General features: G+C 49.7%; 1 long non-coding RNA gene across 4 annotated transcripts; it reads left to right on the top strand.

Annotated features, from left to right (window-relative positions):
• The first annotated feature begins 907 nt into the window (after positions 1-907).
• Positions 908-12,830, top strand: LOC115527549. 4 transcript variants are annotated; one of them, XR_003972961.1, is made up of 4 exons: positions 908-1,090; positions 1,260-1,372; positions 10,921-11,690; positions 12,291-12,830. It is a non-coding gene; the product is annotated as an uncharacterized LOC115527549 (long non-coding RNA). The 4 variants fall into 4 exon arrangements; XR_003972962.1 differs by having other exon boundaries at positions 12,319-12,830; XR_003972959.1 differs by having other exon boundaries at positions 10,921-12,830.
• Positions 12,831-13,128: the final 298 nt, after the last annotated feature.

Here is a 13,128-nt window from a genome sequence, read left to right on the forward strand (position 1 = left end):
GTGTCTACCTGAGGACGGAACCAGTGGTTGGCTACTTGAGAGGCTGGTGGGTAAGAGAGGCAGGAAGGATATTCCGTCATGTGGGGCTGGGAGGGCCCGGATGACTCACTCTCACTTGTTTACACTGTATCTCTCACCTGCTTCCAGAAAGGCTTTGAAGTGGCTCATAATTAAAGCCTCAGGTCTCAGCCTGCTGGGACGGGAAAGACCATGTCCCCGCTGGAGCTGGCTTGGCCAAGGCTGGCACAGCTGGGTGGGTCTGGGCTCACAGGGAGGGATGGAAGAGGGCCCGACTGCCACAGTGTGAGGGGTGGAGGACGGCAGGTATGAGAGACCAAGGCAAGAAGCTGGGCAGGCCCTGACTGACCACCTGGGGCAGAAGGACAGAGGGACTGGAGGCTGGGAGTGTTCAGGTTGAACAAAGGAACTGGGGAGGAGGAGCGCTGAAAAGGGACTCCACAAAGTCTCAGAATCTGGCTGGGCCCATTTCCTGTATTTGCTGAGTGGCAGTCTTTGGGCTCAGACCATCCCGTAGGACACTCCTGTTGGCCAGCCCTAGGCCCTCCCACTGCCCCAAGGCTAAGGCCCTCTCCACCAACAAGCATCTCTGGAGGGCAAGCCTTTCCACTGGGTTCCAGGTGCCTCTGGCCTCAGGCTGAAATGCTTGTTAGAGGAAATCCTGTCCTCCCTCTACCCCCTTACCAGTTCCCCCACAACCTCCCTCCCTCAGCCCCACCCACCCCACCCTAAGCTGCCCACGCACCTTTATCTGGCAGCAGTTTCAAGGAAGTCCCTGCCCCCAACCTCCTTTCTCCACTTGGGGCCCGAGTTTTGTCTGCCCCTCCCCCACACCATTTCCTGCCTCTTACCTTGAACATCCTGACTTGCCCCCACCTCGGGTCTGCTCAGGTTTCCTTGGCATCCCCACATTACACCAAGTTTTGGCAAGTCCAGCCCAACTGACAGACTTTCCGTCACGCTTCTCTACAGCTACTTAAACCACACTTTACCCTGTAATGGAATACCTCCCATTTGGGGAAGAGGAAGGGGCTCCCCCAGGCGGGATTCAACACGATGACAGTTCCTAAAGGTAGGGGCTGGAATTCAGGCTAAAAAGTAAGGCGGCAAAACTGGGGGAGGGGGGTGTCGAAGTGATAGGAACAGCAGCTGCCAGCCTGGGTTACGGGGCTGCCCAAATGGCAGAGGTGGCCCCTGGGCTCAGAGGATCACCCCCCCCCCCCCCGCCTCTACCCCTGCAGTGCCGAAGGAAACCCCACCCCTGAGATCAAACTAGAGGAGAAGGACAAGGTAAGAGGGAGCCTGGAGAGCAGAGGTCTCAAAGGAAGACCAGAGGACAGGCTGGTAACTACAGGTACCGGGGTGATCGTTTCATAATGTCTGTAAGTGCTGAATCACTATTGCACACCTGAAACCAGGACAATATTGTGGGTCAACTGCCCGGCAATAACAATTTAAAAACGCTGCTACAGACAACCGAGTGCAGGTTTTTATAGGGACATAGATTTTCAACACATTTGGGTGAATATCAAAGACCACAATTGCTGGATCGTATGTTAAGAGTATGTTTAGTTTTGGAAGAAACTGCCGAACCGTCTTCCAAAGTGGCTGTACCATTTTGCTTTCCCACCAGCAGTGAGCGAGAGTTCCTGTTGCCCCACATCCTCCCCAGCACTTGGGGTTGCCAGTGTTTTGGATTTTGGCCATTCTAACAGGTGTGCGGTGGTAACTCATTGTTTTAATTTGCAGTTCCCTAACGACACGCGACATCTTTTCATGTGCCTATTTTCCATCTGCATGTCTTCTTTGGTGAAGATTCTTTTCAGGTCTTTTGCCCATTTTTTAAAAATCGGATTCTTCATTTTCTTATTGTTAAGTTTTAAGAGTTCTTCGTATATTTTATTTTTTAAAAAATTTTTAAAATTTATTCATTTTTGAGAGACAGAGATAGAGTGAGCAGAGGAGGGACAGAGAGAGAGAGGGAGACACAGAATCCGAAGCAGGCTCCAGGCTCTGAGCTATTGGCCTGACGTGGGGCTTGAACTCACAAACTGCGAGATCATGACATGAGCTGAAGTCAGACGCTTAACCGACTGAGCCACCCAGGCGCCCCGTCTCCTATTTGATCTCTTGATGGTGGCTGGTCAATGAAGCTTCCAGCTACTGCTTCCCAGGGAGACCGACACCTCCTCGGTGCAGTACCCGGTGAGAGTGTGCTACCAGATGTTCCGTAGGTTGTCACAACAGCCAGAATGGAGGACCTCAAACAACAAGTTCGGTGCTTAACTGTTCATCAGTGAAAACTAGAAGCTGACCTTCTTCGAATAGAGGAGTAACACCAGAAAAAGAAGTTGTTCCTGGAAAGCACAGATTCATTTAACAGTGAACTTGAAAGGCTCTGGGTCCAAAGATGGACGGGGATACAGAGAAAATTAGAGCTGAAATTGCACAGGCAGAGGAACAGAACCGCAAAAGCTAGAGAGAGGGAGTAAGAGGTGGCAGAGCGAGTCAAACGCGGTCAGAGCAGTATTACTTCCTGAGGAAGAGCGAGCAGCTAAGAAAACCACAGAAAAGAAAGAAGACAAGAAAGAGGATTCCACTGGAGACGGAGAAGGCGCTTTGAAGAAACGAGAAAGCCCAGAGAGTGGTGAAGAAGGCACATCTGCTCCTGAGGACGGGGAGAGTGGGCAGAAGGGGCGACCAGTGATAGTGACACTGGCTTGAGGAGCAACACATGTGACAGGAGAGGGCCACCATGAGATCCTATTCCAGAGGACAAGAACAAAGAGACAGATGTCTCTTTCCCGACAGGTGTCGGGAAACGGCGCCTTGGTGATGTGTTCTAAAGAACTTCATAGGGGCATCTGGGTGGCTCAGTCAGTTAAGCGTCCGACTTTGGCTCAGGTCTGATCTTGCCATTCGTAGGTTCGAGCCCGCGTCGGGCTCTGTGCTGACAGCTTGGAGCCTGAAGCCCGCTTCGGATTCTGTGTGTCCCTCTCTCTCTGCCCCTCTCCCGCTCACACCCTGTCTCTCTCTCTTCAAAATAAATAAACATTAAAAGAAAGAAAGAACTTTATAAATGAAAAAGTGTTTCTGAGTTAAGAAGAGAACAGTAGAGGGATAGAGCCTGTAGAGGCCATTTTTAGGCAACAGGCTTGAGCAATGGAAACCTGAGTAAGGCCAAAGGGCCCACGCGACCACTGGCCACTAAGCGGCCCACATCGAAATAACCACAGACCCTAACTGGCCAATTACAATCAGTCACAGTCCCTAAAATGGCCAAAAAAGGGGGAAATTCCATATGTTCCCATACTCCCTCACTCCACCCATAACTGTGATAACTGTGTCCACCCCCCCCCAACACACACATACGCATACCCACCTGGTGGCAGTGTCTCCTTTGCTGTCCTGCCTGCCACTCCCTTGTGGTAATCTCAAACTTCTATCTCCTTTGTTCCCCCTTCTTTCACTGCCTGCGCCGCCGGCCCCCACCCGATTGGGACTCCCCCCATTGGGTGGCCCCCAGCTGATCGGAGCACCCCACAAAGCCCTCCTCCATCACGGCATGGCTGGCCAGCTGCTCTCTCCCAAGACTTTGAGTCCTAATGGAGACGGGAAGGCGGAAATGGATGGAGGTCCTTTGTCCATCAGTGTCTGCCATCGTCCATGTCCCATTCTCCCTGCCCCCTCCTTCTCCAGACAGTGGGGCCCTGGCCAGATTGCTCTGGTGTGAAGCTCTTCCTGTCGTTCCTCCTGCCTGGCCCCTGGTTCTCTGGCTTTCCCAGACTCCTTCCGATACATCCCATTTTTGTGTAAGCTAAGTTAGCTACTTAAGTTGGTTTCTGTCACTTGCAGTCAGGGAACTCGAAGCGATACGTGTTGGGAAATGGCTATCCCAGCCACGACTCTATATGTTCTCCCGGTTTAGTAATGACAAGCTAGAGCTCTGTAGCCCACCTTTACATTTCTGAGAGAACCAACCCATTGGCCAGCTTAAGTTAAGTTGGCCCAATCAGGCTGGCTCTAGAAGAAGGCAGAGTAACATAACGCTAACAAGGCTAACGGGGAGGTGGCAGGACCTACATCCACATACGGCTGTGTAGACTGTGCAGTGTGTAACTCCAAGGGGCCCCCTCCACGCTGCAGACATCATAAAGATGCATATTCATAATGAAACTGTTTTGGCAGATGGCAATAAAGTGTGTTGAGAAACGGGCGCTTTTGTTTCTAATTCTCATTGAAGTGTCCCATGGGCTAGTGACCACCCGAGCTGGGCCTGCTCCTCAGCATGGGGTGGTTTGGGGGGCAGCTCTTAGAGAAAATAGCATGGGCCAGACACACCCCAATAGTGGTTCTACATATGACACGTAGCTGGGGGGGGGGGTGTCCAGTGACCTTGATATCTGGCGCACACATATCATCGCCTCTTAATGTGCAATACTGGTTGTGAAGCATCTAATGTTTAGAAGGCGGTTCGAGGGTCTGGAATAAGAGAGGATGATGGGGGGAGAAGGTCGGGGCAGCAAACTCTGACAAGCTAGGTTCCACCCAAGGGGTTCAGGGCTACTGCACATTTCTAGCAAAATGCACCAAAAGATTTCTCCGCTTTGTATCTCCCTTGGAGAGCGTTCATTGAGTCAGTCAATGGCTGTGTGTCAGCTCTGCATCATGGGCTGGGGGTACAGCAGGAGTAAGAGAGGCAAGGTCTGGTCTAGTGGGGGAGAGACACGCGACAAATATTTACCAGATTATGCACGTGCTATGAAAGGGGAAGCCCAGAGTATTAGGAGAGTGCCCTTGTAATAGGGGGATCAGGCTTAGGAAAAGCTGCAGGGTGAGTAGGATTCAACTGGGTGAAAATGGGGGTAGTGTGGATGAGGAAGGATTTAAGCTACAGGCTAAGCTCCTGTTAGAAAGAAACTGAAAAATGCAATGGGTCAAATAAGATAGAAGTGCTTCCTCTTCCCTGTAAACTTCTAGCAGGTGGCAGGGTCCAAAACGAGTAGTTGTCTCAGCTCTGTGAAGTCAGATCAAAGTAACAGTGGTTTAGGGGTGCCTGGCTGGGTCAGTCTGAAGAGTATGCTACTCTTGATCTTGGGGTTGTGAGTTTGAGTCCTCCGTTGGGTGTAGCGATTACTTAAAAATGAAATCTTAAAGGGGCACCTGGGTGGCACAGTCGGTTAGGCATCCGACTTCGGCTCAGGTCATGATCTCACGGTTTGTGGGTTCGAGCCCCACATCGAGCTCTCTGCTGTCAGCACAGAGCCTGCTTTGGATCTTCTGTCCCCCTCTCTGCCCGCCCCCCACCCACTGCATGTGCTCTCTCTCTCTCTCTCTCTCAAAAATAAACGTTAAAAAAAATAACAAAATAAAATCTTTAAAAAAAAAAAACACAAAGCAACAATGGTTTAAACAAGAAAGAAATGTACTTCCCTCTCTCATGGTAAGGTCCAGAGCTAGACAGGCCAGGGTTGGTACAGATTTCTGCTTCATGAAGTCTACAGGGAAGTTATCTATGAGGGTCCCATCAGGGAAGCAGAACCACTGTCTTATGGAATCAATGACTTATTACAGGCATTAGATTTTACACAATTATTAAGGGAGCTAGAGAGGTAAAGGTCACAAAGAAGACTTGGAGGATCACAGAAGAGTCACTACTTGGCCATCCAGAAGCACTAGAATATAAGAAATGAATGGTTATTGAAATATGTAAAATGTCAAACTTGGAACAAGAAGAAATAGAAAATAAGCCAACAACCAGGAAAATAAAACTATCTCCTTTTAAATTTTTTTTTCTCAAAAAGAATTTTTTAAAAAACGGATGCCTGGTTGGCTCAGTAGGTTAAGCATCTGGCTTTAGCTCAGGTCATGATCTCACGGTTTGTGGGTTCGGGCCCTGCATCGGGCTCTGTGTTGACAGCTCAGAGCCTGGAGCCTGTTTCGGATTCTGCGTCTCTCTCTGTCCCTCCTCGGCTTACGTTCTCTGTCTCTCTCTCAAAATAAATAAACATTTTTTTTTAATTTTTTTTCAACGTTTATTTATTTTTGGGACAGAGAGAGACAGAGCATGAACGGGGGAGGGGCAGAGAGAGAGGGAGACACAGAATCGGAAACAGTCTCCAGGCTCTGAGCCATCAGCCCAGAGCCTGACGCGGGGCTCGAACTCACAGACCGTGAGATCGTGACCTGGCTGAAGTCGGACGCTTAACCGACTGTGCCACCCAGGCGCCCCTAAACATTTTTTTAAAAATTAAAAAATTTCTTCTCAACTCCGTTGGCTTTATAGCTAAGTTCTACCAAACCCGTTGTGTTAAGCATGTCTTTTTCTTTCTTTCCTTTTTTAATGTTTATTTATTTTCGAGAGAGACAGAGACAGAATGTGAGTGGGTTAGGGGCAGAGAGAGAGGGAGACACAGAATCTGAAGCAGGCTCGAGGCTCCAAGCTGCCCGCACAGAGCCGGACGCGGGGCTCAAACTCACGAGCTGTGAGATCATGACCTGAGCCGAAGTTGGATGCTCAACCGACTGAGCCACCCAGGCGCTCCATGCCTTTTTATTTCTAATGCCTCATATCTGGCACCTTGCTAACTCTGGGGAGACTGGCCTCTGAGGGCCAGCCAGTTCCTAGAGATAGTAAAGGATTCACCTGCGAGCACAACTTTCACATATAAACTAACCAGTCCAGAGCCCACACCCCGCTACCTCTTCTAACCAGCTCTTACCACACCGGGCCGCTATTATTTCCTTGCCCTAAGGGCCAGGTACCCAGGGCAGGTACCCCAGGGCCAGGTACCAGGCTACTAGGGACAGCCCCTCCACCCAAGAGCCCATTGAAATGGTTTAAACTAGCCAACCCTAAGCCTGCTTGCCTTGCCTCACCTTATCTGCCTTGGAGCACCTTAAACTTGGGTCCATGAGAGGACATGTGAGTGTTGTTTGCTACAAGAGAGTAATTGGCTGCATCCTAAGTATCCATCAATTAGGAGAAGTAAATGTGATAGATGCACTCTGTGGAGTAAATAGGGAGCAATGAGAAGCAATGGGTTTGACCGTAAGAGACTCTTAAAAACTGAGAATAAACTGAGGGTTGATGGGGGGTGGGAGGGAGGGGAGGGTGGGTGATGGGCACTGAGGAGGGCACCTGTCGGGATGAGCACTGGGTGTTATATGGAAATCAATTTGACAATAAATTTCATATTTAAAAACATTTTTTAAATAAAAATAAATATAAAAAAGAAGTAATGGGTTTGAGATATATAGAATAACATGAAAAAAGTAAGGACTAGAAAGAGATCTAAAATGCGTACATATACAAGACACAATATATTTTTCAAAGATACATACATACCCAAGGACATAAGCCGAATACAATAGATTAAGTGTCTTTGGGGGAAAGGGAAAATAGGAGCAGTGATGGAGATGAAGGGAAGAAAAATCAGCATATAAAAGAAAACAAGAGAAGACCCTGTATGAGCCCATGATCCTGTTGCATGGTCTAGGGAGTGTGGTTAATTGGACACTGCATCTGAGGCCCACCCCAGCCAAACAGACATTCCCTTCCCCCCCTCCCCCCCCCCCACCGCATACACATAAAAACTACAGCTTGTGCCAGATTGTTGCTTCCCTTAAAATCAAATCTGGGGCCTCTAAGTTGGCAAGCAGAAGGACATTCAGGTGGATCCTGGGGTGCGGGCAACGTTGTATTTCTTGACCTGCATTATGGGGTATTCATTTTATTACTAACTGTCAAACCGCACAAACAAGTTGTGTGGATTTTTCTTTATTGTTCTTTACATCTCACTGAAAAACACGACCTCTTTTTGAGCTTCACTAGTGAAACGGGGACAGGGGGTTGCCTATCTTGCCACACACCTCCTCCTGCCTCCTTGTCTCTGAGGGGTTCCGAAAAACACAGTTCCAAAACCTTCAATGTGGTCCAGCTCAGTTTCACTGAGAAGCAAACTGCAGTTTGTGTGGGGCACTTTGGGATGGCCTCTGTCATCTTCCAAAGGTGACTAAGTCATGAGTAATGAGTCCTGACGAAACCAACGATGCCAAGGGATGAAGGCTCCGGTCACTCTTGACCCCAGAAGAGTGCCCTCTATCTGCCAGGCACTGAACCGGGCACAGGCACCTATTTCTGCCTGCTGGAGAGGACAGACAGTACCCCAGGAACTGACCCGTGAAGTCCATCCGTGTGATTCCTTCTGTCTGGAAACCCTTCTGCTGTCCTTTTTCTGACTTTGTCAGGTCCTGTGCTTGTCAGTCCCCAACTGCAGTCAGAGTCCTGTCGGGAAAGAGTTAAAAAGGGAGCGTGGTGCTGATTTCCTGCCAGCCCTCACCTGAACCCAGGTTCACCTCTTTGGCTTGAAGCCATCTGTCAGGGAGCGGCCCCCTCTTCTTTTCAGAAGTTACCTGTATGTCAGTTTCTTCCCCCCCCCCAACGTATGTCAGTTTCAGTGTGTGTTTAAAGGTGTTCCCTGGGTGAGGGGAGAAAAGGAATCAAATGTGGATTCCCTTTTCCCAGAACAACTGATCCCTCAATATCCCATAAAGTGAAATGTTAGATCTTCTTTTGATCTTTATTTCATGGAAGATGACAATGGAGATGAGGTAACTTGCCCAAGGTCACCAGCAGAGTGAGTGCAGGACAACAGGTCTGTCTCACTCCAGGGCATGGAGCCACCCAATCCTCTCCAGAAGCCATCAGGGTGGGGATGGGGGTGGGAGGGGTGCTCAAAACAAAGTACATTTCTAACTCCGGAAGGAGACCTGTGGGAAAACACCTTTTCATCCCCTCTGCTGGGGTCTGTGCAGGAACTGGGGTCTGTGCAGAGAGCTGAAGCTCTGCTGACCTAGGTGGCCCCCGAGGTGCCAGGGCCAGTGCCTCACCCTCCTCCGTGCTGCTCTAAGACTGGGCTCTGTGGATGGGTGGGAAGAACCAGGAAGGACGAAAAGAACAGAATTGGTAGCTATTTTTGGGAATCAGAGCTATTCTGAGGTGGTGAGAGTGAGCCCGGAGGAACAAATCCTGGACTTTGTGAGAAAACACGAGGACAGGGCTGTCAGGAGCCACTTAGGCTCTGGCACACCCTACACTTAGCAGCAGCTGTGGGTGTCCCGGTATCCACTGGGCGCTTTGTTAACAGCTTTGTAAGGTGCAAATAACCAGCTTCTGGGTTGGGGGAGGCCGGCCACACTGCAACTGGAGGGACACGACCCAGAACGCACTGTAACAGGAGATGAGCTCCGCCTTGTGGCATTTCAGGGTGATGACAGCCCCGCGCTCAGGCCTGGGTATCTGGGGGAAATTTCTTCCTGTGCTTTCTGGAACTGATGGAGCGCTTACAGTGCGTTGGGTCCTTGGCTAGCCATTTACATCCACTGTCGCACCTTCACAACAGCTGGCACCAAATTGCTTCTCTTTGTTAGCGCCTGTCCTCCCTCCATCCTCCCTTCCTCCCAGAGGAATCAGCTGACCCCTGCCCCTGTGTCCTGTACCTCTGCCTGGTACTTCTGGAAAGCCTGGCTGTCTCTCTGATGCTTGGTGCGCTTTTGATTATCACTGGTTTGTCTAATTGTGTACCTTCACCAATGGGCCGTAACTTCCTCAGGCAGCGTACTCTCCTTTACAACCGTGGCAGAGTGAAGGAACTGAATTAATTTTTGTCAAATGAAAAAAAAAAAAAACGGTAAATGAGAGAGTATTCCTGGTATGCATAGCTTGGACACGGGGGCGACCCCACAGCCCGCAGTTATGCAGTGCCCCAAGCTGGCACCCACTGTAGGGAGAATATCTCTAAAGACCATTAACCGCGGAATCTCTAGCACTTCCCCTTGCAAAGCCCCAGATGACTACGTTATGTTCTTTGTTTTTGCACCATTCTTTCACTGGTAAGATACTGGGACAGAGGAAGCAATGAAGGGATTTTATGACATAATCTTCTGGTGTTGAGACAGAGTTCCTGAAGGTTGGTCATGGCCATGGTTGCTGAAGTGGGGCAAGAGAATCCGCCAGATAATGTCTCCCAGCAGGTGAACCCTGAGAGGGCATTTAACCTGGTCTCTGACCAAGACCAATGGGGTCAAGGATCACACTGTCGATCTCTTGCAGGACTTCGACCTGTCTTGGTCAGAGGTTTGTGCTCACGTGTCATCTGTGTGTACTACAAATGACAATGGTGTCAGCAAAACCTTGGGCTCCCCAAATGTGCCCAGAAACACCTTTGGCAAATCTCAGAGCACTGGGCAGACTTCCAACAGTCTATTTTTACAGATGAAGAAACTGATCCTCAAAGAGTAATATGACCTGCTCACAAGCACGCAGCTGGTAATAGGCAGGACCAGGAGGGTGATCCAAGTCCGTGGCTCCAAGTGTGTGCCGTTACATTTTGTTTTGAATAAATACTTTACTCACGCTGTACAAAATCCAAACGGTTCCAAGCAGTGACAAGTCAGCCTCCCTTCCACCCCCTAGCTCAGGTATTCCGTTGCTCTCCCCAGAGAGCCAGAGCTATAATTTCCTTGGGCATCTTTCCTGAGCTGTCCTACGCATATTCGGAATACTATTCTCTCCCCACGAGCACACTCGGAGGCCAGCCTAGCCTGCGTTCTGTTCTGCATTCTGTTCTCCACACCTAACACTCTCCCTTGAGTTTGCTCCACAGCCATGTATTTAGAGCTGCCTCATTCTTCTCATGGCTGCTCGCCAGTACACCGATACCTAATTTATTGTCCCAGTCCTCTACTGATGGACGATGAATTTGTTCCCAATCTTGGAGATCACAAAATAATGCTCCAGTGAATACGTTTGTACATTTCAAACAGGCCTTAAGAGGCTTTGATTGTTTGCTCATTCATTGGTCGAGCACTTCATTCATCACTGGTCATTCATTCATACAGGCTCTGAGGACACCAAGATGAGTAGTACCTGGTCCCCTCCCAGAGGAGTGTTGCACACTGGCAGAGATGGGGAGTGGAGCATGGAAGAAGTACTGGCCATTCTGCCTCTGGAAACCTGAGGCAGACGACTGATCTGAGGTCTGACCTTCTCCAAGCTCCTGGAAGGACCCTGGGACTCATGTGGACCACACTTTTCTTCATACTGCACTGTGCCCTTCTCAAGTCTTCCTCTGTGTGGCAGTTTTCTGCCCCATTTGTCAGTCTTCATTTGAGTAGTGTTCAGGGAGGCTGGTTGGAGACCGTAGGAATAGGTGCAGAATGGAGAGCACCCTCTTGTGGATCTCCGTGGAGGCAGTGTGGGAAGACCCAGGATTGCCTGCCTCTCCGGTCTTCTGGCGCTCACTTGGGTACTCTCCCGACCCCTCGTTTGCCTGGGGTGGTAAAGGCAGGGGAGAAGAGTCCTCCCAAATCTTGCCACGCCCTAGTGGAGAGTACAGGCTCAATTTTAGGGGTGTCCTGTGCCCTGGGCTTTAGGGTATAAAACTGAGAGAAGAGAAGGAGTCAGAGAAATGGGAATTGGGAAAACAAAAACAAAAGGAAGGAAGAATCAGAGACGGAAAAAATAGGTCCACCAAAATGGACTGAGATCATGCTTGGGGGGAAATTACAAAGACTGTACTTTCTTCATTCTCTGGGTTCACAGACCTCTGCTAGTCCCCAGACACCCCTCTTTTTGCAACGAAGACAGTGATGCTCAAACCAGCACCCAGGTAAGTGGGGCCCAAATCTAGCCAAGTTGGGCAGGGCTGGCCCTTAAGGAGAGACATCCAAGCAGCCCCTCCCCATTTGGGAAAGACTCTGAGGTGGACTTACGGCCTGGTTGTAGCCTTGTGTATCTGGCCAGCCCCAGGAGAGCCAGTGCCTCTAGGCCCCAGTCTGGCCCCTGGTTCTATTCCACACCCAGCCTGTCTGCTAACCAATGACAATGACCATGCCAAATATGTCTTCTGAGACCAAAGTCCTTCTGAGGCTATCCTGGATCCTCACTTGGGAGAGGCATCCAGGGCCGTGGGGATGCTTGCCTTATATGGCCATGGTCATAGGGTGAAAGTGGGGATACAGATGAGAGGATAAAGGTATTAGTCCCAGTACTGGAGGCTTTTACAAGTAGTAGGCAGTCTCTGTGATGCTCCCCAGTGATCCCTGCTTCCTGTGTAATCTCTCTCCCCTTGTAGAATTACCGTCCCTTCAGTGTGGGCTGTACCTAGAGATTTGCTTCTAATTAATAGAATATGGCAAAAGTGAGGGGATGTCACTTCTGAGGTTAGGTTATCAAAAGACTGTGGATTCCATCTTGCTTGCTCTCTCAGGCTCTCTTGCTTACTTGTTCTGATGAAGTGAGCTGTCATGTTGTGAGCTGCCCTATGAAGAGACTCACATGGCAAAGAGCTGAGAGAAGCTACCAGCCAACAGTCAGTGAGAAACTGAGGTCTTCAGTCCTCAGTCCCACAACCCATAAGGAACTGAATTCTGCCAACAACCGTGTAAATGAACTTGGAAGTAGATCCCTCCCCATTCAAACCTTCCAATGAGATTGCAGCCCCAGATGATACCTTGATTGCAACCATGTGAGAGGAAAGCACACTAGAAGATGGTTGGATGAATGTATGATGGCCTAATTCATATTGTCTACCACACTTTCCATGAAGGTGGCTTGGATGGAACTCCATTCTCTCTCCCAGAAATTCCGCGGACTCAACCCAGCTAGCCCATGCCCACAATCCCTTTTCATCTTAGCCCCAGCCTAATTGTCTCAGGGAAGAAGGACCCTCCCTATCCCACCCACTGTAAAAATGTCTTATTTGTTTGGGGCACCTGGGTGGCTCAGTCAGTTAAGCGTCCAACTTCGGCTCAGGTCATGATTTCACAGTTTGTGAGTTTAAGCCCTGCATTGGGCTCTGTGCTGACAGGTCAGAGCCTGGAGCCTGCTTCGGATTCTGTGTCTCATTCCCTCTCTGCCCTTCCCCCACTTGTGCTGTGTCTCTCAAAAATAAATAAAAAAGTTAAAAAAAAAAAGTCTTATTTGTTTTACTCAAACATGGCCTTGTTCTCTGGGTAGAAGCATTGTTCAGGAATTCTCACTCTGCCTGTCCCTGGAATGCCAAGGTCAGGCTGGTGGGCTCGGGGTCATTGTTACCCATGTCCCCA

Source organism: Lynx canadensis, chromosome D2, assembly GCF_007474595.2.
Source record: "Lynx canadensis isolate LIC74 chromosome D2, mLynCan4.pri.v2, whole genome shotgun sequence".
Taxonomy (NCBI): domain Eukaryota; kingdom Metazoa; phylum Chordata; class Mammalia; order Carnivora; family Felidae; genus Lynx; species Lynx canadensis.